Here is a 27,263-nt window from a genome sequence, read left to right as displayed (position 1 = left end):
AAAAATACTGTTATTTAGTTCTGAAAGAAAGTGCTGGACTGCAAGCTTATTACCTCTCTGAAAATGTCATATATATTGGGTTACCTGGGATAACTTTACTGAATGAAAGCTGGACACAAAACCAATCTGCCAAACATGAATAAGAATTATTACACTGAATATAGATATGCTGACAGGACACAGCTTGTAAATGGATGACATGATATTAAACAAGAGATTGGATAACCTATGTATCCAGGAAACAAAGTGAAAGGGCAGTTCAACAAAGTTGCTTGCTTCAGGAACATTAATCTAGTAGTTGGGGGAGGACAATGCAGAAATGTTATGAAATTGTAGTGAGGAAGAATCTTCTGAAGATAGTGCAGGATGTCATCTGAATTTTATTTATTTATTTATTTGCATTTGTTGACCAGGAGTGTCTGACTGGATGTAAATCCATTTTCAGCAGAGGCCCGGGGAGAAAAGCTCCACAGTTAAAATAAACAGACAGTAGTTACACTAGATTACATAGCGATTAACAATTTGATTAACATAGCAATTAATTACAAACATATTTACAGATGAAGAGCATGTACATCAGTAGACAACTAGAATCTTTATCGGCGAAGTACATAACAGACATTAACAAATGTTACAATAAGAAGTTCCTGCTGTATAATAAGTACTAGGCTTATGAGCATCTGAGCTTGCTATAATCAAGGTAGCTAGTGCGGTGAAAAGACAGGTAGTGGTTGAATGGGGTGGGTGATATTAGAGTGGGAGTTGCAAGGGCATAGCCAACATGTTTTTAGGTGTGCTTTTAGTAAAGTTTTGAAGTGGGTGCATGATGGTATGGAGGTAATTGTGGGTGGGAGGGAGTTCCATAATTTGGCTATGGCACAAGAGAATAGCGCTTCACCAGCAGAGTTATTTTGCTTTAGTGATATGCAAGGGATTTTTGTTGCTGGACCTTAGTGGTCTGGTGGTGCGATAGGGTTGGAGTAGATTTTTGAGGGATGGGACATTTAGTGGATGGTTTACTAGTTTGTGGGTGAGTGAGACTTGATACCACTGAAGGAGGTGAGGGAGTTCAAGCCAGCCCAGTTCAGCAAGTGAGAGACAGTGGTGACTACGGTAGGATGCCCCTGTGGTGAATTTGGTGATTTTGTTGTAGCAGGTCTCTAGCTTGTTTAGATCGCATTGCCTTAGGTTGGTATATGATGGAGAGGCATAAAGTGGAGTGGAGATAAGGTAGGAATTTGCTATTGAAATCTTTGCTGCTTTGGTGAGAAGTTGCTTATTTCTGTATAATGCTCCTAGTTTTTTGTGGACTTTTTTTATGGTCATGGATATGTGAATGTCAAATTTTAGTTTATTGTCTATTTCCACTCCTAGCAATTTGGTGTGTTCAGTTGGGTATATAGTGGTGTTGTCTTTTGCTGTGATGTTAAAATGAGAGTTGTTTTGTGTATGTTTGGTGGGTTGGAAGATGAGTAGTTTAGTTTTGTTTAGGTTGAGTATTAACTGGGCATCGGATAACCAAGTTTCAACAGAGGAAAAGGCTTCCTGTGTGACTTTTTGCAGTTTGGGTAGGGACTGGGCTGAGCAGATGATGGTTGAGTCATCTGCATATTGTATGAGTGTGCCATGTTTGGTGGCAGAGACTAGATTACTGGTGAAAACAGAGAAGAGTAGGGGTCCAAGGATGGATCCTTGGGGAATCCCTATGGAGACAGGTAGTTGTGGAGATATGTCATTCTGCCATACAACAAATTGTTGGCGGTCAGATAGGTAACTCTGAAACCAGTTGGTGACTGATTGAGAGAAGGATATGTTACTGGGGACAGAGATCAGTTGTTTGTGTGGTACCATGTCAAATGCTTTAGATAGGTCTAGGAAAGTAGCAGAGGAGAGATAGCCATTATTTTTATGCTGAAGGATAGGGTTAGTAAAGGAGAGTAAGGCAGTGGTGGTGCTATGGTTCGGTCAGAAACCATGCTGAGTACTGGAAAGGAGGTTGTTAGTATGGAGGTAGTCTGAGACCTGAGAGTGTATGCATATCTCTAGTATTTTGGAGAGTGGAGAGAGAATAGCTATGGGGCGGTAATTGGTTAGTTCTGTGGAGGGGCCGCCTTTGTGGAGGGGAATTATATGTGATACTTTCCAAAGTGTGGGAACGTAACTTTCTGATAGAGATTGGTTAATCAAGATGGATACAGGGTAGGCCAGAGCATCAGCTGTGATTTGTAGGTATTCACTTGGGAGGTTGTCTGCTGCTAATTTGGTGGGCTTAAGTTTAATTAAGAGTTTTTTATGTTGGAGGTAGGTACAGGAGAAAAAGAGAAGGCAGTTGGCAGATTACGAGTTGAAGGTGTGGGTTGGAGGGGATGGGGGTTGTTTTTAGCTAGTGATAGTATGGCTTATGTGAAGTGTGTGTTGAATGAGGTAGCAATATTTTTGGAGGAGTGAGGGATGTTAGGAGGAGGGATACTGACTTTACCTGGGTGGAGGATGGAGTTTATGGAGGACCAGAATTGTTTGGGGCTGTGTTGTGAGGAGTCTAGGGTAGACTGGTAGCATTGGAATTTGTCTTGTTTTATTAGCTTTTTGACTCTATTGCGTAGTTTTTGGAAGTTCTGTCTAGTTGAGGGGGTATTGGTTTAGCACCAGTGCTCCCAGGCTTTATCCCTGTTTTTCATTTCTGACTTAGTGGTTTTCTGTAGCCATGGGGAGGTTGTGCTTTGTTTCTGAAAAGTCTTATGGGCGCATGGTAATCAATGATTCTCAAGAAGGTAGTATTAAAATATTCAACTGCGTCATCAAGACTGAGGTACTTTAGAGGATGCCATTACATTCTTTGAGGGATGTGATGAATGAGAGTGGGTCAACGTTTAGTTTTTTACATATTTGACGGTAAATGACGGTTTAGCTTGTTATAGGTATTTTTTGAGAAGGAATGTTGGGTAGTGATCACTGAGGCTATCTGATAAGCAGCCTGTTATATATGACTGGGGGCTCTTACTGACTAGTTTCCAGTTCAGGGTAGTGTGCTTGCTGGAGTTTTTATTTATCCTGGTTGGTGACTGGACTAGTTGGGTGAAGCCATGATGGTTTACATGATGGGTAACAGAATTAGTTATAGACTCATGGTAATCAAACTCCACTGAAAAGATAGGGCAGTATTCATAATCTAAGTATGTGTTCCACAACAGGGTTGTGATGATGTGGGTTTTCTTGGGGTAATCTGGTTTCATCCCACATTCCAAAGACATGCAGTAAGTGGATTGGAAATTCTAAACTGGCCATAGGTGTGTGTGTGTGTGTGTGTGTGTGTGTGTGTGTGTGTGTGTGTGTGTGTGTGTGTGTGTGTGTGTGAATGTGTGGCATGGAAGAACAACTTGCAGTGTGAACCTTGGCTCTAGATGACTGTCACTGTTGAAGTGACACCCCAACCCCATGTGCATAAATGGGAAAAGGGATTGTGGATGGATGGATGGATGGATGGATGGATGGATGGATGGATGGATGGATAGATGGATGGGTGGAGGGTTGTGATGGTGAGGAAAAGATTTCCTTTGGGCAGATGTTGCCAGAAAAAAAACTACTAAAAAAATCTGGGAAACAAGAGCTGGAATCGATAATGTTGTTGTTATTGTTGTTGTGTCTTTTGGCTTTTCCCGGTTAGGGGTTGCCACAGCGGAATACCAGTCCACTAATGATTGGCAGTAGATTTTTACATGACGGGTTGCCAGCTCTGATGCACAACCTTCAATGAAGGAATGCCCATTCATGCATGTCTCCACGCAGAAGACGCTCTAGCTGAGAATCGAACTGGACAGCATCTTACTGTGAGGCGACAACGCTACCGCAGCACCACCATGAAAATTATATCATGACAGACAGAGCCTTGTATAAGGACTGCCTGGGCCCAAATGGGTGGGTCTACAGGAATAAAGAAGAAGAGGCCATTCCAGACTTTTGTTTGGCAAATAACTTCATGGTGTCCAACAAATTGTTCAGCAAGAGAGACAGTCCCAAGATCACATACAAGAGCGGCTGACATGTAACGCTTCTAGACTTTGTCCTAGTAAGTAAGCCATATTGGGTAGAATCAGAGATAGCATTGTCGTACCCAGAAAAACATTCAGCCCATGGCATAAACAAATGGTATCCACAGTCTACTGCAGGAAGTGTTCAGAGAATGCTCTAAGGTAAACAGAGAATAGGCTGAAAATCTGGAATCTGACTGGAGTAAAAGAACAAGAGTTCAGAAATGTACTAGCTGCTCTAACTTTTCAAAAAGAAGAGGAAATAGTGTCAAAGAAGAATGACATAGTCTCAAACAGCATGTATGAAGACTATAAAACAGATACATATGGCTGAGACATGTATGGAAATAAGGTGCAGAAGGAAATCCACTGATAGAAAGCAGAAGTCCAGGATGTTATCAGAAGAAAGAAAAAGTGCAGGAAAAAGTGGGAGATTGAGAAGAGAATCCAGACAAAGTAGGAATACTGGTTGGCTCACAAAGATGCTGAGACAGCAGTTGCAATAAGAAGGAAAAGGCATCTTAGGCACTCCAGCATCTGGAAAATGACTTAGTAGATGGCAAGAAAGAAACAGTATTAGGTTACAAGGCAACAACAAAAAGATAAAGAAGATAGTCATCTGACACCACTCATAAGAGATGCCAGAAACAAAATGCTCACTAGTCCATAGGAAATCAAAAGCATATGGAAAGAGTACTTCACCATCTACCGAGTGAATGAAACCCTACATAAGCTGGACAGTCCCAAACACAGCCTAAGATGAAATAGGAAGAAGTGTACACCCTAGAAGAAGTATGAACAGAACTAAGGAAAATGAAGTTAGGGACAGCAGTGGGCTCACATAAGATCGTAGCAAATATGATCCAAGATGTTGGGTAAGTTAAGGAAGAAATAGCTCCTGGGATTATGCATAGAGTATGGAGAGAAAGGCATATCCTAGATGGTACAAAAATAAGCACACTAGTGCCAGGGTACAACAACAAAGGGTACATTCACAACTGTGGATAGTATCACACTCTTGTCACACTTCATGAAAGTGTTGGAGTTGGTGGTTGATAAACAAACATACAGAGTAGTAGAAAGTAAGATCAGAGATGAGTAGCTTGATAATAAGATGAACTATTTGCTAATACACTTACTCTGCATTACGCTATCTTACTCAGGTAGTGTAACTTTTTTCTTGTTTGTGTACTTTGTCTTTTTCATATTGATACATGGTGTTTTTCTCACTGGGCCTCCAGTGAAAAGGGGCTTTCGTTTGTTGACCCAAATGGAGTATCCCAGTAAACAAATGTAAATAAATAAATACAAGAAATAAAATGGCAGAAAGAACTATTCAAGCATCTGAAATCAGCAAATTCAACATTAATTTTCTTGTATAATTTCAAAATAAGTCTCTTTAATATGGGTCATAATTCTGTAAAAATGAGGAAACAGTGCTCTGGGCATTGGAGAATGTTGTACAGCAGAGAGATGTGCACTTACAACAAATTTGGTAAAACCACTTACTGAGGGTCAACAGACTTTACTAGGTTTTTCCCGGTACTTACGTATTATCACAACCAGATTTTCAACAGGGGAAATGGCTCTTTTCCATGCCAATGATTTAGGGGTTGTCCTGTAATATGTAGGATTTCCATAAAGAAATGCCGCTTTGGACATTGAAAAGGTTGGACTATATGTTTGGGCATTTTTGTTTAACATTTCTAGCTGTCAACTTTTCATCTCATGAATGCAGCGCAATGGTTTAACATGGTAAAAAGACAAAACTAGGATTCGGTTTTAGGCACCAAAATGTTTCCTTAACAATGTTAACATTGAATGTCTGTCTCACTCTTTCCATACTGAAAATGGACCTTTTAAAGCAAACAAGGTGCAGTTCCTCACAACAAAGTACTGTGCAAACATGTGTCATGCTGCTTTTTACTTCCATAACATTGTAGGAAGTGTAATTGTCGTGCAGTCAGAGTATTTCTTTTCCAAAATGAGAGCTTACAAGTCATAGGGACACTGAAGGTTTTATAAAATCCTGGCCTTTTGCCAGGAAACCACAAATTCTATGAGGAGAACATCCCAAAAAAAAAAAAAAAAAAAAAAAGATATGACACAAAAATCTGGACACTCTACAAAAAGCTGGAGAGTTGAGAGGTGTGTTGGCCACTTATGTCTTACTTGTAATGTGGTAGTACTTAACGTTATTGAAAGACACTGTGTACCTGCACTGATTTGGAAAAACTTTTGGACCACTTCTGTACGTTAAAAGCAACGTTTTTTTTTAAATACATCTTTCTACCATTCTTGGCGATATATATATATATATATATATATATATATATATATATATATATATATATATATATACTTTGACTGATTTTCACTACATTTGTCAGCACGAATACAGCTTGGAAAACAGCCATTTCTCATGCTCCTAATCTGGTTATGATAATACGTAAGTACCTTTTTTCCCTATAAAGGTTGGGCTAGATCCATTTGTATTTGTAAAGCATTCATTCCCATTGCCTTTCATTAATATGCTGTATTTCATGAACCCAGAACAATGATTTCATCATGATTTATCAACTTATAATTCCATAATAAACCAACTCATCAATTGCAAGTGGCTGAAATCTCAATTCTGTGAGAATGTTAAATATTTTTTTTTTCTTTTTTGCACCTCCTCCCCATATGAGGGAAGCTCCTCCCTTAACCAGACTTAGGTATACAAATTCCAATGCTGCACAAATGTGAAAAAAGAAAATCTCTGAAAACAATGGATGTACTAGTTGCATATACTTAGAAATAAAGTGGCAGTGATTGGAAGATCAGCACTGATGATCTAAATTCATCCAGATGGAGCTTCATCCAGTTTATACTCAGAGATACAGGAAGCACAGAACTGTCCTTGTCAAACTTGCTTCAGCTTCATACATTCTTTCATCAAGTCTTATTTTCTCAGTCCAGCATCACAAATAATGTTTCTTTTAATCCTATTTAGTTAAGATAAGACAGCAAGACTATTTTATTGTAAGATGTGAATAAAAACTAAAACTGTTCCAACGGTTTATTGGGTTGGAGGATTTATACCCCTGCATCCTTCAACCCTTCAGTTGTGCCTTCCTCAAGCTGCTATTTTTACATATGTGCCTTACAGTAGATGGAGTACTCTGAGGTACCATAGCCTCAGATTGTGCATCTATCTATCTATCTATCTGTCTATCTATCTATCTATCTATCTATCTATCTATCTATCTATCTGTCTAGACCCTCTTTTAAACTTCTAGTTATTCCTTTATAGGAATCACATTTACATTCCTCAAAATTTCACCAGACACCCATTAATTCATTGAATTGCGTTAAATACAAATTCTTAAAATGGCTGATATATATCATGATACAGCTGATAAAATAAAAGTTTATGTATAATCATGTTGTTGCAAATTTAGCAGTGTCAGAGACATTTTCACTTACTTTTATATTTTTGTAATTCATTTCTTATGGCAAATTAATGAAATAAGGATCTGTCTTTATTACAGACCAGTGTGATGCCTCAAAGCACCTAATAGTACATAAATGCATGTAACTAGCCATACCCAACAGAACCAAGATGCTCTCCTCCAAAAAAGGAAGCCAGTCTGGTGGTCCCCTGCTATTAATAAACTCTACAACAGAAGGAAGAAACTGTTGCAGAAAATGGTGAAGTTCCAAGACTGGAAAAACTCCCTTATTAGCCTCAACAAAAAGTTGAGATCCCTTATGAAAACCTCTAAAGCCAGCTATGAAGGCAGAATTGCAGCAGACACTAAAAACAACCACAAAGCCTTCTATAGTTATATCAAGAATCTCCATGGCAATACTCAGGTTTGTTCTGAGTTACTGCACAATGGTACCTCCTATGCTGATCCAACAGATATTGCCAACATACTGGCTGACAAATTCAGTGCCAGATTTACCCCTCTCTCCCCTGCTAAAGGACCAATCACAATACCCAAGGAATGCCAGGCACCCAGCATTACTGTAGCACAGGTTAAAGCTGCATTGTCCCAGGCCACAAATACAGCTTCCATGGGACCTGACAATATCCCTGGATGTGTTCTACATGAACTATAAAGTGAACTGGCGCCACATCTGTGTGCCCTGTTCAATCACAGCCTCACCCCAGGCTTTGTCCCTACCAAATGGCGCACTGCTACAGTCATCCCTCTCCAAAAAGGGGAAGTGACTACAGACCCTGGAAATTATTGCCTCATTAGCCTGATGAGTCTGATATGTAAGGCTATGGAGCACATCATCAAGGACCTAATTAACAAGGGTATAGGGAATCTCCAAACTCTAGATCACACACAATTTGGTTTTGTGAAAGATAGATCATGCCTGCTCAACCTGGTTGACTTTTTTGAGTCAATCACCAGAGCTGTGGATGAGGGGAAGGCAGTTCACAGACCCTACCTCAATCTGGCCAAGGCCTTTGAAACAGCTCCTCACTCATGAATTATTGAAAAACTCACCAAACTAGGCATCAACCCCTATATCACTAGGTGGGTTGCAAACTGGATCATATATAGAATCCACAATGTGAAAGTAGCAGACTCCAAGTCAGACTGCCAACCAATCATGAGTGGAGTCCCACAGGGATTGGTCCTGGGTCCTCTCATGTTTGGTATCCACTTCTCAGAAGTCCAGACCAACATGGAGGGACTCTGGCTGACCAAGTTCACAGACAACTGCAAGCTGGGAGTCATTATTAACCCCCTAAGTGATGTAGACATCCTACAGAAAAGCCTCACTGAGACCAGTGAGTGGTGTTGAAACCATGGCCTTAAGCTTCATGGCAAAAAATGCATCATCATCCCCTTTGGGAAAAACTCAGTTCCCACTAATTACCACATTGATGGGAGCCCACTGAACACTGAAGGCATTATAAGAGATCTGGGGACACAGGTTGACAGCAACCCCTCCTTCGACCACCACTTTGCCACTGTGGTCAGAAAGTCCTTTTATGTGTCACATCTCATTACCAAGGTTTTGCATCCAGGAAGAAAGAGGTCACCATCTTTCTTTTCTCTTTCCTCATTAGGTCAATCCTTGAGTATAATGCCCCATTTGACATGTACCTCATTAGACACATGCAACAGCTGGAAACGCCACAAACGCAACTCACAAAGAGGATCCTAGGCCTTAAACACATGTCCTACATGGACAGATTAAAAAAACTCCAGCTATTCTCTGTCTCATATCGTCTACTAAGAGGTGATCTCTGCTTAACTTACAAAGCCATGTCTGACCAAGCTCTGTTAGAAATGCTACATCTAAAGAAATCCCAATCCCTCTGCACCACACGCTCCAGAGACCTCAACCTCATTATCACAATCAACGGAACATGCTGGAGGGACATGTTCATAACCCAGAGACTGACCATGCTATGGAATAGACTTCCCATACATGTCAAGAAGGGCACCTCACTGGCCCTCTTTAAGAGAAATCTTGATGAGTGGATGGGAAATAGAAAGTTCACCCCTGGGATCACTCCAGTGGCTCTACTTGCTAGAGGCATTGGGAACTAACACCGGATGGCACAATGCCAGGGCATTTCTATGTGCTAGGCTTGTAAAGTCATCAGGGCCATTAGCCTCGTACTGACCTATGAACCTGTAAACTCATACACATGTACACCTAAGGGCAGCTGTTACTTAGCTTTCAAAAATGTCTTCTTTCTTTAGGATTTCACTGTTTTCAGCATATCTGTAACAGACATGCTTTTTAAGTATAAATATGGCTTTGTTTTCATCCGCCTAAACATAGCAACTTGAAGTAACAGCACATGATGTTTAATACTTTTCATACTTTTGTTACAAGCCAGCTAGCAGCACAACTAAGTATATGTAAACATAATAGCCCAAACAATAACACATTTGTTTTCATTTTTTTAGGTACAATCAATATTGTTTTACCCAAAGAAATGACATATGACAAAGGAGTTACCTTGTAGCAAATTGTCTTTAAATACACAGAACTTATACAAAGGTAAGAAGGACTTTACTAGAAGAAGAAGAAGAATAAAGCAGAAGTCATTTGAATAACCAAGTGTTGCACTAAAGGCATATGTTACAGAGCTTAGAAGTATTAAAGTATCTTAACATAAATAAATCTCTGCATCATTCACACGTATAATGAGATATGTTAGTGGTAAGGTTCTATGATTTCCTAATGTCTATGCTCAATACTAAGCCAACTGCATGCAATAGAAAGTAAAAAGATATCAGGATAAAAATTTCAATAGGAAACTGTCAGTGTTGCTAGGTAATTGTAATTCACTCTGACAGTTTACTCAGGGTAATTACACTGAATATTTTACCTTATATTAGAGTTCATTCTTTTATGCTTCCTGTTTCAGAAAATACAATACTGCAAGAAGTGAAATGCTTTCTTTGACATATTTCATGAAGACTTTCAGCTAAAAATGCTCCTGAAGTCTGCAGAAAATAAGATCACGAAGAATTAAATGTTAAACACTCTCATCTCCTTTTATATAATCCTGTCATTAATCATCACAGTAAAGCAAAAAAAAAAAAAAAGATTAAAAAAGTAAGGAACTATCCAACAACAAGTAGAAATAAGAAGGGAATTAAAATACTGATATGACAATGCAGAAGTATGAATAAAATGGGACATAAAAATAAAGAAAATAAAAAGTGAAAGGAGACCATAACAGAATAAAAGCCTCAAGTACCAGAAAGGAACAGAAAATGAATTGACAAATGTTTTTGCATTCACAGTATGGCAGGATATTTTTATTAAAATGACGTGGCAAGGAATTGAAAGTGGAAGAAAATGCCACATGGAGCTATGAACATGAGCACAGCAAATGCACATGATTTTTTAAGTTGTCATTGACGTTTTAAGTTTCACTGACTAGGAGGAAGACTATTACATATAATGATTGATTATGGTGACACTTCCAAAGAAAATTTTTAGCAGTGGAGTGGATCATGTTGTGACATTTTATCAGCATGTCAAAGTCTTCTATATGCTAATAAAAGGAATGTTGTATCATCCTTGCTTTCAATCATCTGTGAATGCATTCCCTGTCTTATGCATACAGCAGCCAGAAACCTTTTCTAAACAGTTCCTGAGATGTGACCTGCTAAAACCAACATATAAATGGCACGCCACTGAAAGATGTACTAAACAGAATGATGAGATAAGTACTGAAAATGTCATATACTCCATCAGATGTTCTACTTATAACAAACATGGAAAGTGCAAGCAATCAAATGAGAGCTTAAATGGCACTTTACAGAAATTAAATTATCAGGTTAGAGTTAACAGATTACAATCAAGGGCAAGGGACCAAAATGACTATTTCCTTAATTTTCTATACAGCTGCTGTTTAGAGACCATTGACAGGCTTGTTTAAATTTTCAGGAAAACACCCTCCCTAATATGCTCTTTAGGTCCCCTTAAATACAAAGCCTCCAAATGACAGCCCATTACTTCTATGACACACAGATTCAATATGTGAGAGATGCATTTATATTAAGAATCTAGAATCTATACTCTCTCGCTCACAAATCAGCATATCAGATAACAGGGGGGTTGTTGGCTGGTGCAGTTCACCTACTTCACCAACCACGGGCACAGCACCTAAACTCATATGTGCAGAGGTACTCACCAGAAGCCTATCTAATGACCAGGCACTTCCCAAACATAAACACACTACATAATTCACTACCAGATGAACACAGTACAAACAAAAACACATGCACCAGTGCCTCACCTAACAAGGCCATAAGGCAAAACACAGAATCTAATGTTTTGATCATATCTGACTCCATTGTGAGATACACAGATATCTCACTCATCATACTGGATAAGGCAAAAGTCATGATCAGCTGTCTATCAGGTGCCAGGATACACCACATCACACATGAACTCAGGTCTCTCAACAACAGACACAGTTATGACTCTGTCATAGTCCATGTTGGTGTGAATGACCTGAGACATATCTCTGGACTATATGAAGAGAGACATGACTGAGCTCTCTGAATATGTGTCATGGGTGAGTATGTCCCTAGCCTTAAGCAGCATTCTACCTTCACCTAGGATGATGCCACACTACAGATAAAAAAGATTGACCTTAACAATTGGCTTTGTTTCTAATGCCATTCCAAGGGGATCCAGTACCTGTCAACCTGTGATGATATGGTTGAAAGACCATAATGCTTTGCCAGAGATGGTCTTCACCTGTCACTTCTTGGCTTTTGGTTATTGGCTAAGGCATTTGCCTCCCCATAATGCTTTTTTTAGGCAATGTTACAAGAACAAATTTCCAACAAAAAATATCCTCAAAAAACAACCTCACGGTTATGCTGCTAAAGTTTATGAGTCTAAATCTGAAACTCCACTCTCTTTGGAAGATGTGGCACAGTCACAAAGACCTGGTTCAAGGCCACGGACAGTACCTCAGCCATGTTGGGTTATAAAGACTTCCACACGTTCAGACCACAGAATGAACTTGAAAGTAATAAAGGAGGAGGAGTATCAATTTTCATCAAAGATAATACACCTTTAGGTTTGTTAAACAGAATAATTCCCTAGAGTTACTCCAAGAACAAATAACTGTAGGAAACGCCCCCCCCCCTTCAAGTTATCATCAGCTACAGGTCCCCCACCATGAACCATGATATCGACACTGACTTCTTGGATCTACTTGAGTGGTTCAAAATACAACCAAACACTCTGGTTATGGGTAACTTTGACAACCTGTCCATAGATTGGGTAAATCATATGAGTACTAACATGCTAGCCCAAAGGTTCTTGGACTTTGTAACTCCATTGCCTAGAATAGATAGTTGTCACCCCCATAACTGGTCCAAACATTCTTGATCCAGTACTCATCAACATGGATGATCACTGTTTCACTGCAAGTGTGCAGTCCTCCCTGGTGAAATCTGATCATAAATCAGTCTTGTTCGAAGTAATGATTACATCAGACCTGCCCTTAGGAGAAATTAGGCTGAAAAACTTCTCTAAAGCCAACTACAGTCTCTTAAGAGACAGCATTAACAGCTTTCATGCTCCTGTCCCCAGTGATGGCAAGAACACCAGTACTGAGATATACACCAAAGCCCTGTATAAACATCTATATAATTTTACTGACTTAGCCGTACCTGATAGGAGCAAAGGAAGATCCTCAAGACAGAACAAATCTACCTGGTGGACATCTACCATAAACCGGCTATACAGCAAAAGGAAGAAATTGTTGTCTAAAACATGAAGGAATGATCTCAGAAATGGAAGCACACCCTTCTCAGTTAAAACAAGCAAATATGCCATCTGGTAAAGTCTTCCAAAGCTAACTACAAATCTAAACCTATATTAGCATCTCTGGCTAAGCATAACCATAAGGCATTCTTTAGCTACATCCAAAACCTTAAAGGAAAAGACAAATATGTGCTGAACTTGTGGTGAATGGCACCACATATACTGAACCTGTAGAAATAGCTAACCTACTAGTGGACAGGTTCAGTGAAAACTTCTCCACTCTGTCCCTGGCGCATACAGCCCAGAAAATTCTTACCACCTGTTCCCCAACTATTATCTCTAAAGAGCAAGTCTTCTCTCACCAAAGCCAAAAACACAGCAGGAGTTAGCAACATCTTTGAGTACTCTTTTTAACCACAGCCTAAGCACTGGTTTTGTTCTTGCAGAATGGAAAGCAGCTACCATCATCTCCTTGCACAAAGGGGGTGCATCCACCGACCCTGGGAACTATAGATCTATAAACCTAACCAGCCTTACCTGCAAGGCCATGGAGAGAATCATCATGGACTTTATTAACAAAGCTATAGGAAGCCTTCAAACACTTGACTTGACCCAGTTTGGTTTCGACAAGGGCAGATTGTGCCTGTTGAACTTGGTGGATTTCTTTGAGAATATCTTCAGAGCCCTGGATAAGGGCTAGGCTGTGCATATGGCCAACCTAAACCTAGCTAAGGCCTTTGACACAATCCCCCACTCAGATATCAACCCATATATTGTCAGGTTGGTCGCAAACTGGCTCACCGACAGAACACCTACTGTCAAAATAAGGGGTTCCATCTTCACGAACAGACCTATTACCAGTGGTGTTTCACAGGGATCAGTGCTGGGGCCCCTATTGTTTGGAATCTTCTTTTTAGAAGTACAGGCAAAAACAAAATGTCTGCAGCAGACAATGTCTGCAAATGAATGCAAACTGGGTGCAGTTATTGAATCCCTAAATCATGTCGACATTCTACAAGTAGGGCTTACACAAACCAATGATTTGTGCCAAACCCATAGACTTAAACTGAAGGCAAACAAATCCATTATCATCCCCTTTGGCAAGGACAATGTCTCTGCAGATTACCATGTTAATAACACCTTAAGCTCCAAATCAGTGGTGAAAGATTTGGGCACACAGGTTGACAGCAACCTTACCTTTGATAACCATGTTTACACATTGGTTAGGAAGACCTTCTCTGTTGCTCACTTCATAAGTAAGGGCATAGCTTCCAAAATAAAAGAGGTTATAACCCTCCTGTACTCTTCCCTCATTAGGCCAAAACTAGAGTACAATGCTGCCTTTGGTATGTACCTTACCAGGCACCTGCAGCAAATTGAGAGAATTCAAAGGTTTCTCACAAAGAAAATTCAGGGTATTCAGCAAACTCATACATGGACAAACTGAAATCAGTGATACTATATTCTGTATCATAGCCTAATCAGAGGTGACCTGTGCCTTGCATACAAAGCAACTTCTGATACTGTCTTAATGGCTATGCTGCATATTTGTAAGTCAAACAGTACATGATTCACTTGCTCTAGGGACCTTAACCTAGCCTGTGTCATCAACAGGACTTGCTGGAGAGACAGATATGTCTCACAGAGGTTACCTCTCCTCTTGAACAAACTTCCAATTGAACAAATGAAGTAAAACAGAGCTCTTTATTGACCCTATTTAACCATAACTTGGACAATTGGATGGGAAACTGCAAATTCACACCAAGGGTTTCACCTGTGTCCCTCTTAGGGGCAGTTGGTTCTGATTTAGATTGGCTTCTTATCATTGACCAAATCTCTAGGCCCTATAGGAAACAAAGGTTGAAACTTGGCTAGGCTTGTAAGGGCCCCAGGGCCATTAGCCTAGTAATCTCCTATGATCCTATGATCCTATGTACATAATAAACAGCTAACATTGTTGGATCAGACCTCTCAACTGTTCTTATTTCGAAAGAATATTTTTGTTTTCTGGCCTGATTTTATCCTGTGCATGGAAGCTGTTTAGTACCCAGAAAATTATAATACATGACTGACATACTAGTGGCAAATACAATGTAATGAAAGAGGATGCACATATTTTCTGAGAAGAAAAGATAAATGACCTTGTGTAGTAGAATTTTGCAGCCAAGTTTATTAACATTGGCAGGTTTTACACTGTCTCTTTGATAATATGCTTATATTCTCCCATCATTTCATCTCTCTTTGTTTTTAAATGAATTTTTCATTAGTATCTCACATTCCTACCAGAAGTGGATAGTGTTATGTGCTAGTTAGCTTTCATAGTTTATTCTAATTAGATGTCCAGATTTTGACTGGATGCATCTACATGATGTAAAATGCTCTCTCTCTCTCTCTCTCTCTCTCTATACTGTCATGCAAATGCAAAAAGACAAACCCAACTGACTGCAGTGAGAATAGAACCTCTACTTATCTAAATACATAGACTTCAAAACACAATACTTTACATAAGTGTCACAGCTCAAATCCAACTTGTAGTGTCTGAAACAACACATTATAGCTAGTGACATCAGCAGTGTTTTATGAGGCGAATATAACAGTGCCCCACATGCTGGTGTACAATGCTTTCTGTGACTTCAAGCAAGAGCTCACACACATGCAATCCAGTTAACTGCAGTGAAAATAGAACCATGTCTAAGTACACAGACTACAGAACTCAGTACATTTTCCTTGCACCACAGCACAAGTCTGAACTTACAAGGCTGCAGGTCAACTTATGGTGGATGACATCAGCAGTCCATGTTGAAGAGAAGAATTTGGGAGGCCTGCATGACATGGATCTGTAGACCTGCACAAGTATCAAAATACTGTCATTTCATGGGATTGGAGTGGTAACTGCAGGACACATAAACACTAGTCTTGTCCAGAAGGATATAGCCCACAATTGAAGCAATAATACGTCCTATTTATTTATAAATAAATGCGACAGACAAAAAGAGTAAAAAACCACTGATAGCAAACAAGTAAACGGATCAAGCGCTTTCATCCACCAACATGTGGACTTCATCAGAATCAATTAATTAATTTAAAAGAACCTATTTAAAGACTTTTTGGCACCATCTCTGCACTTCCATTTAAAGACATACCTCACTAAAAATGTTACAAAATCCTGAAGTATATCCATTAAATGTCATAGTGCATAGTAGGCTCATATCTTCAAACTCATCCAATATTTAACTAAATACAGGAGGGAGCAGCACGGATCCTTGTGGTATTTGGCTACTGGTGGAGGCGCAGTCCCAAATTTTGAGAGTGTGTATAGCACACAGCATTTGATATTACATTTTGTACTGTGGTTGATATATGTGTAGAAAAAGTACTGAGATACCAGGGTTGCAGTGCTTGTGGGGCTGGCAATAGATGTATGCAGTGTAAATATGTGAATTATTGTTAGATATAGCCCTCAGTTTGTAATGTTTACACATTTAATTTCATGTCATACTCAAGAAATGGACAGTAAACAGCACTAATACAACATAATATAAACTTTGCCATAGAGCAGCAAGCAGCAGGTTTGCACGATGGTTAGCAAATTGCATATAAATGTGAGATACACATGTTTGTGTGTAGGTAAGTAGTGTGCAAATTCAAGTCACATTGTTAAAGCCTGACAGTATTGAGTCTATGAAAGTCTATGCAATACACCTACTGCTTAACTGACTCTGTGACAACATGTGTTAATGCTGCATTCCTTTTTTGGCCCAGATGGTACTGGGTTTAAATACAGGTGTATCTAATACTTTAAAATACTTACCATTACAGACTGATAATGCAATGACATGAACTGTTTATATGAGATGTGTTGCTGCATTTTGCTTCTGCTCACCTCTGTTGCTCATTGGTGTGAAATGCTTACCTTCTCACAAATATGAAGCCCAAAAAGTGAAGGGATTTATTGTTTTTTCTGCTACTGTGTGTTACGTGTGATTCTATTTTGATTAAAGTTGTTAAAATGGGATAGATAGGAAAGTGGTGAGATGGGGAGCAAGCAGGGAAAGAACAAAGTCTGGCAGTTAGTACTGAGTCTCTGGAATAAACCTCCTACTTAGTTGACTCTGTGGCAGCACATTAATGCAATAATACATTCCTTTTTGGGGACAGATGATGTGACGCCCGTGCACTGGCCCAGCAATCAAGGAATCACAATCCTCACCACTAACACCAGTGAGGGGCATTCATATAGGAAAAGAATAATAAATACACACACAGAAATGTACAATTTCCCTTAAGAGCACACAGAGATCACAGTCAGTCTGGGGCTGGTTTCTCCCTTTCTCTACAGGTCCCCAATATGACTTCCCACTGGCACAGCTATATGGTCCAGATCTCAGCCTAGTGAGCAAGCTAAAACATCCAGTACTCCCTCTGTCCAACCAGTGCTTCATGTCCCTGCTCAAGTAGCTGACACACACACACACTTTAAGGTAAGAGTTATATACAACCACACATACACTCCTGAGGAAGTCTGGCACAAATTATCAAGCTGTGTTCCTTTTCTGCCCAGTCTAAAAGCTAGTACCAGCTGCCACCACCCACTAATATCAGCTATTCAAAGGTCCTTCTGAAAGGGTGTCCAATTATTGCTGTGCAATATTATTATCCAAATGTTAAGTGTGACTGAACAGTCAAGACTTATTAGAGTGACTTGGTACAGTATCACTTTATACATACAATTGTAAGATACTTAGCCCGACCCAGCTGCTTTAGGTCCTCATCTGTCCTAGGCATAGGGTTAGCATCTGACTCTGTGTGACTATGTAATTTCCTGTAGTCCACACAGAACCTGATGCTGCCATCCTTCTTTGGCACCAGCACCACTGGGGAGGCCCAGAGACTGTTGAAATCTTGAATCACCCCTAGTTCCAACATCTCCTGTATCTCCTCCCTCAGAGTCTGACTCTCTCAAGCACCCTATAAGGGGCCTGCCTAATAGACCTTTGCAGTCCTGTATCCACCTGGTGCTGCACCAGGTGGGTGCACCCTGGTTTCCCAGTGAACATGTCCTTAAACTCCTGTAACACTGCTCAGATTTCTCGAACCTGGGTAGGAGATAGCTGCTGGGGCATTGCTACCCCTTCCACTGAAGTGTCTGTCCGAGCCTCACTGAGGGGATCAGTCACCAGATCTCCCTCAGTCTCCTACTGCCATCCACTGCAATCTGCCTAGCAGTTCCACCATGTAGTTAACATCACTTACCTTTCTTATCACCTTGTAGGGTCCCTCCCAAGCTGCTTGCAGCTTGTTGTGTCTGACAGGAATGAGAACCATTACCTGCTGCCCCACAGCATATTCTCTAGCTCGAGCATTCCTGTCATACCACACCTTTTTCTGTTGTTGGGCTTCTGCCAGGTTCTCCTGGGCCAACCCCATGAGTCCCCTGTGCCTAGTCCTGAGGTTTAGGACATATGCCACAACAGACACCTTGTGAGGTTCACACTCACCTGCCCACTCATCATTAATTAAATCTAGAGGTCCCCTCACCCTATGCCCATACAGCAACTCAAAGGGTGAAAAACCTGTGGATTCCTGAGGAACCTCTCTGTAAGCAAACAAACAATGGGGCAAATATTTGTCCCACTCCTTCTTAAATTGATCTGCAAATGCCTGTAGCACAGACTTGATTGTAGAGTTTAACCTCTCAACAAGACCATCCCCAGACTAATGGTCTTGATTGTAGAGTTTAACCTCTCAACAAGACTATATTAGCATGGAGATGGTAGGGGGTGATCTTCAGGTTCTTCACCCCACAGTACTTCCACAGACATGTCAGCAGGACTGACATGAAATTGGCACCTCTGTCAGTCAGTATTTCTTTTGGGAAACCTACCCTGCTGAAAATCTCTAATAAAGCATTTGCTACCTTTTCTGCCTCAACAGATGATAGAGCCACTGCCTCTGGGTATCAGGTAGCATAATCCACTACCTCTGGGATATACTTTTTCCCTGTGGAACTTGGGGTACACAGAGGCCCCACAATATCTATAGCTACCCTCTGAAATGGCTCCTCAATCACAGGCAAAGACATCGAAGGAGCTCTGACCTTGTCTCCTGCCTTGCCTACCTTTTGGCACTGCTCACAGGTCCTGCAGTACCCTGTTACATCTCTGGAAATTCCAGGCCAATAGAAGTTCTGCATAATATGTCTCTTTGTATGTTTTATGCCCATATGACCTGCAAAGGGAATATCATGAGCTATGGATAGAAGTGCCAGATGATAGGCTCTAGGGAATACCAACCGCTGTACTTTCTTACCTTCTAGCCCTCCCTCAGGGGTCCACTCTGTATAAAGTAACCCTTTGTCCCAGTATACAGAATCACCCTTCCCTTGAAAATCAGGTGCCTTGCTATCTACCTGCCTCAGGCCTTGCAATGTAGGGTCTGAGAGCTGATGCTGTATGAACTCTCTCTTTGTAACCCTTCCCAGCTCCCCTACCACAGGAAGTGTGTCATACCTTTGACAGTGGTGCCTCACTGTCAGCCTGGGTCCTACTACTACTCACCTGTACCTTTGCAGTCACTCTGTCTAGGGGAACATCAGTACCCACAAGCCGCTGTGGCTCACCTTCAGACTCACTGCTACAGAGTAGCTCCCTCCCTGAATTAACCCCCTCACCAGTCCTGGCTGCAAGTATGCAGTCTGTCTGGGTCTCCCCCAGGCTAGCAGACCCGCATGCTTGTCTCCTAACCTGACTGCATGCAACTGCATAAGCACATGGTACTGTCTCATCCAAATCCTTCCCTATCAGGACATCTGCAGGATGATAGTTCAGTACCCCTGTTGTCTCAAGACAACCTACTATTGGTATTTTGTCTTCCCACTTACTGGCTCCCTCAACTTTTCTTCCCCACCTTGCCTCCATGGACATCTGTATGCCACATGGACCCACTAGTTGCATTGAGAACATTTAATCGTAGGTCCTGGACATATACCTAGACTAGTGACTTCCCCTGCTACTGGCATATTCTGTTGGAGTAGTCTGTCCTGCCCACCATAGGTTCCTTTAGACCCATGAGCAGTACTGGGGGTCCCTTTCCCCCTTTCCTATGCAGGGATGCCCTGGTTGCTAGGTATAGGTCTCCCTTCTTCCCAAACTCATCTGAAGTAGCACATTGTCTATCAGCAAACCAGATCCTCATGTCCTCAGGAAAAGTGCTAAGGGCTTGTTCCCTCAACAAAAGGTCTGCCAGCCATTCAAAAGTGCTTACCTGATATCCACTCACCCACCTATGAAAGTAAGTGCTCAGTTCAGCAACATATTTACACACACTTTCATCTGCCTGCCGTCTATGCTCACGAAATTTTTTCCTATAAGTTTCAGGTATTAGGGTAAAACATTCTAACAAGCAATGCATAACAACAGTGTAATTAAAACAGTCAATATCAGATGTTTTAGACAGCACAGTTACAGCTTTACCATGGAGTAAGGGGTCAGGAACCATACCCAGAGCCTTTGGTCAACATCATGTTGTTTACATACCCTTTCAAACATATGAATGAAACTATCAAAATTATCCCCCTCTTTAAACTGAAGAAGAAATTTACTGACCTTTTGTGTTTCTTGGGGACCAGTTACTCCCTTCCCCATTACTTCCATGACTCTGGCAAAGAGTCAGCATCTCCGTCTCTTGTTGCCTCTGCCTGTCCTTTTCCTCAGATTTCAGGCATAGCTGTCTGTCATTGTCCTTACTCTTTAGACAACTCAGACTCTCAGCTGCTTCTATTTCCACATGCCTGGCCTCCAACTCAAGTCTCTTTAGCTCCAGATGGATTTTTAAGTCCTCTGCAGAAAGGTTGAGCTGTCCATTCTCTGAGGGTGGTACATCTCCACTGCCAGTCTGACCATCCTCCTGGTTGCTGTTTTCTGATGCAGCTGTGACCAAACTTGCAATCATGACTGCTTTAGTCAGGTTTCAATGCACCAGTCTCATAGCCTGGCACATCTCAGACAGCTGGCTCCTTGTCAGCTTTCCGTACTCCTCTGCTGACATGCTGCCTGCTCTCCCTGACTAACTAAGCTAACAAAAGAAATATAACAATTATGATCTGAATTCTGAGTATTTACTGTGTGGCTGATTTAGAGTACAAATCACCTTCAGTGATCACTGTACACAATCTACAGGAATTGACTCTACCCACACCACTACAAGCCAATTAGTATTTGCCAACCAATTAATATGTGGTGTTGGATATCCCATCATTGCCAAACAATTAATATGTGATGCCCGTGCACTGGCCCAGCAATCAAGGAGCCTCAATCCTCACCACTAACACCAGTGAGGGGCAGCCATATAGGGAAAGGATAATAAATGCACACACAGTAAAGTACAATTTCCTCTAAGAGGACACAGAGATCACAGTCAGTCTGGGGCTGATTTCTCCCTTTCTCTCCAAGTCCCCAATAAGACTCCCCACTGGCAGAGCTATAGGGTCCAGATCTCAGCCTAGTGGGCAAGCTAACCTAAAAGGTAGTAGCTACTCAAAGGCCCTTCTGAAAGGGTGTCCAATTATTACTGTGCAATATTATTATCCAAATGGTAAGTGTGACTGAACAGTCAAGGCTTATTAGAGTGACTTGGTACAGTATTACTATATGCATGCAATGTACTCTAGAGCTTAAATTAACTCTACATAAAACAGCCACAGTTGAAAGGTTTAAAAATATTTAATAATAAATAATAAAAATACAAAACACTACTTCTTACTACACGGTGCTAGTCAAGGGTTCAGAGATCAAAGAAAAATACTTAAAATAATACCGTAGAAAAGTTCTGACATCAACTCAGGAAAAAAACACTTAGTCTAGTCTTCCTAATTCTTAGCTATTTCTAAGAGAAAACACAGTTCTAAATAACTTACCTATAGAAACAGGCAGTCCTGGTGATGTTGGATGTTCTCATGACAAAAACTCTGAGCTCCCTGATGCCCTCTCTTTAAATTGATAACACAGAGCTGCTTCACATGACATCATTTTTCACACTTCTCTGGCATTCCCAGGCTAATAGAAACTACATTTACATTCTTTATACCTGTTCAGAAACCAGAGCAATAAAGGACATTTATACATGCAAATTCTAGCCATCAGCTCTGGTCTTAAAACAATAGGCAGGATGCCTCCCTCTAGACATATCAGCTACGAGTTTTGACATCAAAGAATTGACTTATTAGCTTTGTTATAGAAGAGTGCACTGTTGTTACATTTTTTGCAGTTCAATATCCAATGTAGTCTTTTCACATTTAAGAGAACAAGCCTGTGGCTTACATTAATATTTACAAGTGACAGAATTCTCTACAAAATTCTATCTGGCTAGGCTGGCAGCCTTCATCTATCTTCACAGATGGTACTGGGTTTGAATACAGTTGTATGTTATACTTATAAGTAGTTTTGCATTACCATTGCTGTGCAATGCACACCATCATGCAAAAATGCATTAAAGAAAAGAAATGGGGAAGACAGCACAGTTATGAAGTGGGGAGCAAGCAGGGGTAAGAAAAAAGGAAAGCAGGGCAGTAATGTGCAGGAGGGAGGTAGGAAAGAACCATAGCTATCCATTTCTTTAACAATGCAATGTGAACATACCTGCCAAATAGTGACTGAATTTAGACTGTCACCACCAAAGAGAGGGATGACCACAACACAATTATGTTGCACAGCCAACTGGACAAAATCAAGTGTGTCGAGAAGACATATGTGCAAAATAGAGAGCTATGTATGAGGCAATTTTTTTTTTGAGCAGGAGGAATGTTCAGGAAGGGATATAGGAATGTCTGGGTGATGTATGTTGTGTAGGTGAGAAATCAATCGCAGACAGACAAGACAAACAAGACAAGTGATAAGGACAGTGATGGATACAAAAGGTTGGGCGACACCAGGATTGGGGTGAGGTTGGAGGCATTATGAATCCATGGTCATCAATCTGGGTGACAGGCAGAATTGAGTTCTCACCTACTGGACTGTCAACACAGTCATCTCACTCTGCCACTGGCTGGAGTGCCGGATGTCTGCATCTCTTCTTCCTCCTGGTATTATGTAAAATCACTACGTCTGCCACTGCTCCTGGAGGTTACCACTGGACCAGCCTCCAGAGCAGGACTACCTGAGGATGTGCTGAACAATGGTGCTGGAGCTGGTGGAGGGGGCAAGCAAGTCCTATGGGGCAGGTCTACTCTGCTGTGCTTAGGAGAATTTAGTGATGTGGTATGCATGGATAACATGGGCACAATTTGATGACACAAAAAAAATAAATAAATAAAATAAAAAAGATAAGGGATGAGGTAAGAGAAAAAAGAGATAACATTAGTACATTCATAAGTGACATGCAATGCATGGATTCAATTAATTGACTCTGTTATCGTAACTTCTACTTTTAAGACTGCCAACTGCTAAAAGGTAACTTTTCTTTTTAAAATTACCAGCTCATAACAGATGCACACTATACTACAGATTGCAGCAACTACTCATTGGCATGTGCATATATTGCACATATGTGTGTTCCAGTTATACAGATTACAGTTTACAGAAGGGCATGTGTGCCACTGGTATAGAGCTTTTACTTTAAATCACAAATAATTAAAGAATTAGCAGTATTATATAGTTAGGAAGTGTTGTCCTTGAACTCTCAACTTCCAATTTAAGTCTAATATTGTACTCTTGGTTTGTGCAATAGACTATTGCATGCTTACTTGCTTTTACAGTTGAGATATGCATGCTGAGTTTAATATTGTAGGACCACACTCTTGGTTTATGCTACAGACTACTACATACATAGCTAGTTTTACAGTTGAGATATGCATGCTCAGTTTGATGCAACTCTATAAAATACCAAAAAAGCTATCTTTAACTTTTAATGCCAGAATAACACCACTATTCTGCTGCATACATACCACATGATTCCTTCATCCCGACTGATACAGTCCCATGGGTTCATATATTGACATCACAGTCCCTGGCAGCTGTGAAAAAAAGGACAGAACAAAATACCATTATAAATACCAATCTTGCCTATATTCATCTTTAAAGTCTTGCAAGTATTCTCTGTAGTTGAAACTTACACAAGTGTGGGATGCCTGCAGTACTAAATTCCCTAATCCAATGGTTGAAGGTTTCCCTCTTCCTCTTTCTAAGGTCATTGCAGTGATCCCTGCATTACTCGCCATTGTAAGAGATACTGGTTGCTCTGGTTACAGCATGAGCTAAACTATCCCAAGCTTCAGACATACTGGGAGGCTGAATAGTCCCCCTACAAAAGCCTGGCACTGTTGATCTTCACTAGGAGTCCATTAAATATATTGGACTCCTTTGGCACCCCATCTCTGTGCCCTAATCCTGACACCTTCCCCACAAATGCCTGCCATGTCTGCCATGGATGTTCAACAATGGAGAATTATGCTTTCACACCAGTTCCATTCATCTGCTTTACTGGGAGCATGCACACTGAAAATGTTGCACTCTGCTTACCATCATGCAAACACGATGTTGAGTAGTGTATACCTCCGAGCACTAAGTTAGCATGATAGTAAGCGTAGCACACCAGTAGCAAGCAAGGCACATTCAAGGTTATTGGAAGTAAAGAAGGTTTTGTGCAAGTGTGTTAGAAAATGTGAAGGCTGTGGTTGTCCAGATATCAGAAATATACTTACAGGATATAGTACACAAAATATCCACAGGCATACATTTGAGAATAAATGTGATAATACATAGATAAATGAATACATAACTGAAACAACACTAGTGCCTCAGTCCTCATATGTATAATTAATATCAGCTACACCATGTCAAGTGTTATAAGTGAGACTGACTATAATGGGAAGTGGAACAACAATAAAAGTTCATAGAATATTCTCTATTTGAACCCAGGACTATGTGTATAGCCATCCTACACTTACACCTGTTGCCACAATAAGAGTGAGAAAGTACTTGTCTATGTTGCAGTTCATTGCTATAAACTCTAATGTCACAAAAGTAAAACAAAGATTGCACAGCGTGTACTAGAGCCTATGATCTTCTGAACTGCAGCCTTACACTTAACACCTGCTGCTGTAGGAAAAGTTGTGTCACATTCCCTATTTTACTAATCATTCTTAAGGTCTCACTGTTAACTGCTGTGCAACATCACTTGGTTTGCATAATGCCTAAAAGTATTAATTGAATGCATCTGGTTTCTGTCTGGGTCATGTCTGGCCAGTTGTCCAGTTTGTGCTAAGTAGCACACTGGGCAAACAGTGTCCCCCTCCAAAAAAAAATAAAATATAAAAAGAAAAAAAGGAAGAGTTACTTGAAATGAGGAAAAGCAATTTATGACATACAGATTAGAAAGTGTTAGTACACATGAAATAATTTTACATAGGTGTGGATTAGAACTCTCACTCCAATGCACCTTCAGGACAGGATGGGTGCCTTATCCCTCTTTGCCACAGAAATAGCTTTGCAGCAAAGAACTTAAATCAATATGCAGACAACCAACTACAACAACATCCATGCTGATATCAAAACATGCAAGTGTTATTTGTACATGTATTATTGTTGGATATAGTGCACCTAGTGTTCACACACCCTGTCATGATTATTGCTTAAAAATATGCATCTCTGCCTTACATTTCTGTGTTTGTTGGCCATTCTTCACTTATCTGAGCAATAATCTGAGACATGCAGTGTGTAAGTAATTCTATATCATTGGCCATAAAATGTGTGATGATATTAAGTGGAAATATCACATGCAGTAGCCAACAAATAAAGGGCAGGTTAGATGTTAAGGAACACAACCTGTGACTTGTGTGCTGTTTACTTACATTTCCAGCCTTACATCTAACACTTTGTAGATCTAACCTAACACACCCAGTAGAATTAAGGCATCCTGTAGTGCTGTTGTGTTTTTGTTCCCCCAACCACTAATCATTCACAGTTGCACTACATTAAAAACAAACACTGATGGAGTGCCTACACAATGTTTTCCTCTCCTACACAGATCTGAGTTTTTGGGATTCAGCAATTCTAATGAGTTCACACCTCATTTGCATCTTCACCGTGCTAACAACCCTGAGTCTACACCATATAAAAAGACAACCGTGTAGCTACACAAACTGATAAGGAGAGTTGTATATGTTTGGAAGACTGCAAGAAAACATTTTTCTCCAGGATATATCTGTAAAGAGGAATATTGGACCTCAGAAGGTATGCTTCCATTTTGTCACTTATATACTGCATATGCTGGAATGTATTTAAGAAAAATCTGAAGCAAAAACTTATACAGTTTTATCTGTATGCATTAGTTAGAAGTGTACTGATGGCATGGGTAAGTTTGTCAAGCCATTTCAGAAATATACATGATTTACAATACATGAAAATGGACTGCTATGTGATAAATATGTACAAATGTTTCAGGGAAAGGTCCTTGGATAGCACTTTTAGCAAGATGGCTTATTAGCAAAATGGGCCGGTTGCCTATTGTTTTTGGTGGCAGGAGAAAAGCTGAGTTCCTGTTATCACACAAACAAAGATGGACTGTTTTTTTAGGGGGGAGCAATTGTGAGTTACCATTATAGCACAAACAATTATAGACTATTGGTTTTGGGAGTGTAAGCAAAGCTGAGTTAATGTTATGGCAAAAACAAAGATGGATTGTTCTTTTGGGGGGACAAAGTTGATTTACTGTTATGACACAAACAAGGATATGTTGCTCTTGTTACCATCCTTGTTTTGTATCCTGCCTGCTGTTAGTATTTCACATCTTTAGACTATTTCATGTTTCTCCAGTGGGTAATATTGGCTGGCTACCATTTCTGTTTTATCTAGAAATAGTTATTTTGTAGTTATGTGAAACTTATGTGTATTATCCTTCTGTTTGTCTTTTAGGACACATACAAGTATGCCACCAAGTGTGTCACTCCACTGAGACTCCCCTTCACTGATAACAAGAACC

Source organism: Protopterus annectens, chromosome 10.part0, assembly GCF_019279795.1.
Source record: "Protopterus annectens isolate FY-2018-M chromosome 10.part0, PAN1.0, whole genome shotgun sequence".
Taxonomy (NCBI): Eukaryota; Metazoa; Chordata; order Ceratodontiformes; family Protopteridae; genus Protopterus; species Protopterus annectens.
The sequence above is the reverse complement of the archived record's forward strand: the minus strand, read 5'-3'. Positions refer to the sequence as shown.